Source organism: Trematomus bernacchii, unplaced genomic scaffold (assembly GCF_902827165.1).
Source record: "Trematomus bernacchii unplaced genomic scaffold, fTreBer1.1, whole genome shotgun sequence".
NCBI classification, from domain to species: Eukaryota; Metazoa; Chordata; class Actinopteri; order Perciformes; family Nototheniidae; genus Trematomus; species Trematomus bernacchii.
In genome coordinates, this window is record NW_022987629.1 from 82,985 (window position 1) to 88,014 (window position 5,030).

The window sequence follows — 5,030 nt, forward strand, 5'->3', positions numbered from 1 at the left end:
CTCCCAACAAAAATAAAGAACAAAACAATACCAACAATAAAAAAACAAATGATTATAGGAATGTTAAGAGACAAAGAAATTATAAACATTCTGAGAGGCCGACTACAAAAGGTAGACTCAATGGCTCTTGATGACAACAATGCGCAGTCCCAATAGATGCTGTTATATAAAAATAAATAGATTTCTTCTATTTTGTGTTGGATGATTTGTTTTATTGATTGCTGATGGATGTATATATAGGGTTTATTGAACAGCAGTAAAGCATTAAGTTGCTAAATTAACGTACACTGAACTGTAAAACAACTTACCACTATTTAGGAAAGGCTCTGATCAGGAGGGTTGACTAGTAGGACAGCAAAGAGGTGGAGGAGGTCTATGTACAACCATTGGTAGATGTTACACCTGAAAGAAATATAAGGAAATAAAAGAAGACAGGAGTACAAACATCCTCTTAAAGGTGGGGTAGGTAAGTTTGAGAAACCGGCTCGAGATACACTTTTTGTTAGATTCCATGGAATGCTCTTAACATCCCGATAGCAATGAAAATCTTAAGTGCTTTGACAAAAAATCCATAAATAATATCATCTGTGGAAGCCGTAGTACTGTAAAAAGCAACTGGATGGCCTACCTGCCTGTCAGCCTTCCATCTGTGCACAAACTTATCTCGTGCCCTCATTGGTCATGTGCGCGTTCGTGTGTGTTGGAGGAGGGGCTCTGTAAGGAAGTGGCAGATTTTTTCCGGTTGTGTATTTTCAAATTCTAGCAATCTCGAGCTGGTTTCTCCAAAATTACCTACCCCACCTTTAAGTAAAAGACCAAATCATGTCAAGCTTTAACCTGAGCCTGTTTTTTCAGTCTTTACAATGCACTGTTGGAAAATACCTTCCAAAGGCTAAATTCAAACTCAATACCATAAATAACTGGGTACCAAAGTGCTTTACCTGATAGAACACGTTCCACATGGAGCAGCAACCATCCGGCTCGGCCTTTTGCTGCATATCATCTCCTCCCTCTCCACTGTTTCCATTAGATCTCTACTGTCCAATAAAACTGAAATTCCCCAAAAAATCATATTAAAAAAGTTAAAAACAATAACTTGCTTTTGGCATTGAAATGGATTAGAATCTCACCTTTTTCCTGGATGTTAGGAAGGCCAGGAAGTTATTCCCTTCAAGTCCGCAGCCAGTCATAGGAGTTCAAATGCAAAGCCTGAACGATGACAAGAGCGGGAGACTTACATTTTACAATTATATTTTTAATTAATACCAGAGCCTCGGACAGCTGTTTGAAAAATGTCCGGTGTGTAAGAGAGACTGTGATGTCCAAAGACGAAAACTGGGGACTTTTGTGGCGTTCACACAGCGTTGTCCAAGCTGCAGTTACCTCAGACAATGGGAGAGCCAGCCCGTCGTCGGAAGTACCCCGGTTGGCAACTTACAATTATCCGCTGCTACATACTTCAGTGGTGGTTCCGTCTTCCAACTATAAAAGGTATTTTACCATCTAACATCCATAGCATATTAAAATTGACAACAGTGGACTTTTTCAAAAACGTTTCCTCTTTTTCTATGTATTCATAGATATGCAGAGCCATGCAGCTGGAGATCTTCCAGTATGAGACCTTCAGGAGGCATGCTAGGAATTACCTGGAGCCTGCTATTATCCACAAGTGGAAGACTGATCAGCTGAAGATTTTCCAGCAACTACACCACCAGGGGGGAAATGTCATAGTTGCAGGAGATATGAGAGCAGACTCTCCAGGTAATCGGAAACAAACAAGACAGTCTAGTGCCAGAGTTACTGGTGTATATTACAATTCATCTAAGTTATCCATTGACATTCTGTTGAAAAGCCTTGAAACCTCCTTTATTATATTATCTTCAGGGCACTCAGCGAAGTTCGGAAGCTACACACTCATGCACCTGGGAAGCAACACCATTGTGGACTTCCAGCTTGTTCAGGTGTGAATCTCTTTCTGGGTGTTATCATTTTATGCTTACTGGCTGTTGATGCATGTTTCAGTGTATTTATGCCCTATTTCTTATTCACCAACAGAGCAATGAAGTTGGTGGTAGTTATCACATGGAAAAGGAGGGACTCAAAAGATGCCTAGATCATCTGGAGTCAAACAATTTGGCGGTTGAGTACATTGTGACTGACCGTCATCCACAAATCCAGAAGTTTCTGAGGGAACGCAACATCGAACAATTCTATGATGTGTGGCACTTTGAAAAAGGTATTTATCCCTATATGTTTGAATGGAAGAATACCAAATCAGAGACACTGTCCTTTGTTCAGATATTCCTTTGTTTTACTATGCAATTTATCCTGAGCTTCTAATCAGCAGCAGACATGACATCATGTCTGGATAGATACATGATTTATATCCCCCTACAATTTGTCCCTCTAATCTGGTCTTTCCTCTGTTATTGTAAACTGTCTGCCAGACCACTTGATCACAGCACCTTTTGTCATTGTAAATTCAATTTCACTCACTACTCTTAGGATAATGTGAGTACTCTTTAGAATGGGAATTTACAGTGATGTGTATATGAATATGTATGGGGGTTTCCTGGGCTGGCTATTAAATGCTTTCAGACAGAAGGGTGTCTCCCTGACCATTGTCAGGCAATTATCATATGGATGTTATGGTTGTAATTAACATGCTGTGCTTACCCTTCTTTCCACCACACCCTTGAATATTGTCCATCACAGCACATCATTTACACACTATGGCTTGAATATTCACTTGTGCATGTGTTTTCTTTTTATCAGGTTTGTCCAAGAAACTTGTGAAACTTTCACAGAACAAGGACTGCAAGTTGTTGAAGAGGTGGCTGCACAGCATCAAAAACCATGTATACTGGAGTGCGACGAGCACAACCTCAGGGCCGGAGAAGGTGGCAAGGTGGTCAACCACCTACAAAACATTCACGTGCACGACGACCCCCTATTCCCCAAGTGTGAACATCCTGAAAGAGCCACAACAGATGCAAATAAATGGCTAAAACCTGGTAAGTTCAATATTTATAAAACAATTGGAAATAACAAGTGAGAAATTTAAAAACACTTCACTTCCTTCATAATATCAACAATATTGAATGTAAATATAACATTGTTGTTATGGAAAATGATAGTTGTAATGTTCTAATGGGATGTTGATGTTTTTGTAATTTCACTCAAGATTCAATAACACTCCACAAAGTTGAGAAAATACTCAACAACTCGAGAGTTCTCAAAGATGTGAAAAAGCTAAGCCATCACTACCAGACCTCATCGCTGGAGTCCTTCCACAGCTTGATTCTGCGTTTTGCCCCCCAAAAGGTGGTTTTCCCCTTCATGGGAATGTTGTGCAGGTAATACACTGTATAATTTATTCTGTAGCATCTTATAACACAGTCACTGTTTAGTGGCATGAGGGTTTTATTCTGTCATAACACAAAGTCTCATTTTATTTTGCTATTCTATAGGTTGTGTCTAGCAGCCATGCATCACAATGAGAATGCTGACCGTGAGCAAGCCACAACAGCTGCAGGACTACCTGTGTACAAATTGGCCTATCCAAAAGCCAGGAGGGGAGAATGTACCGCAAAGCCTGTAAAGAAGGACCCTACATGCAGTAAGTTGTCAAATATTTTTGTTTTTATTAAAAACATAACTTACATTTTAAATGATTATTGCACAAAGTACCAATGAACTGGCCAGATATATGGAGAACCGGGATGACTGGAAGCAACGATGGAGGGCTCGTCTGAGGACGACCTAGAGAGATAGCCACACTGAATTATATGTACAATGAAAGAATAAAAGAAAAATATAAATAATAAATTATTATATGAATGTTATATTTTTCAGTGTACGTGGGTGAGCTGATGAGGCTGGTGTTCGAAGAAGTATTTGAGGATCCAACACCCTTTGTGGAGGAGATGAATGAAATCCCCATCCCAAAGGACCTGTCCACTCAATTTGACAGGCCCTCAAAGGAGGAAGTGGTAGCCCGCCATGTCTCACGTTTTAGTCAAGGGGCGGTCGGAAGCAAACATACTGTCCTGCCAGATCAGGAAACTCCCGGCGTATCCGGCGGACAACACATGACGGGATGACCACTCTGATGCCTCGTCCTAAGAAGCCCCAGCACCAGCTTACAATGCTGCGATAGACAAGATGCCGAAAACGCCAATAAGAGGAGGAATGGATGATAAGATATATGTGCTGTCCTGTTTTTCACCCTTACCCTCTGGCTGCTTGAAAAACTGATTTTCCCCACAGGTCCATCTTATCTTATACAGTGTATATATGTATATCAATCATCATTTTGTACATTTCTAGAAATAAAGTTTGATAGAAATACTTGGTAGCCTTTCTTCCCTGAATGATGTGCTCCTAGATAGCATATCATTCATATATAGCAAACCATGATTTGATTTTTCATCAAATACAGTAGTAGTTTATTACAGGTAAAAATAACTTACTCTCCTTCTGTTCTACGCCTCAAAGGTCCATAATCAAACCTATAAATGTTATGGAGGTTCTGCAGGGTGTATGGATTGAAACAGTTTGGCTCTAGTCCGGGGTGGTCAACCATGCACACAATAGGTTCTGGGACTTGCATCATTCGTGTTGCAACCTATAGGAAGATAAGATATTTGTAACATAACACGTTTAGCAATTAACTCCAAATATTGCGAGGTTTACAAAATAAACATTCAATTACTATAGAATAAATAAAAGGGCATATAATAGTCTATTGACTTGACAAGTATGTAGGCCTATGGTGTATATAATGTTGTGTGCTACTGTTGGTGTTTTTGTTGTATCTGTCACCATACTTGCCAACCTTGAGACCTCGGAAATCGGGCGCATTACTAAAGAGACGCGCTACCATGGAAACCAAACAATGGTGTAGCTGTATTAAAGTCCGAGTGGAAACAGTCCAGGGTAAATCTGATTTTGTCAGAAATCGGGAGAAATATGACCCCGGGAGGAAACCGGGAGAGGGCTATGAAATCGGGAGTCTCCCGCGAAAAGTA

General features: G+C 40.2%; 1 long non-coding RNA gene across 1 annotated transcript; it reads left to right on the plus strand.

Moving 5' to 3' along the window:
• Nucleotides 1–2,202: 2,202 nt before the first annotated feature.
• Nucleotides 2,203–2,848, plus strand: LOC117484553. Its single transcript, XR_004556145.1, has 2 exons — nt 2,203–2,236; nt 2,776–2,848. It is a non-coding gene; the product is annotated as an uncharacterized LOC117484553 (long non-coding RNA).
• The last annotated feature ends 2,182 nt before the right edge of the window (nt 2,849–5,030 follow it).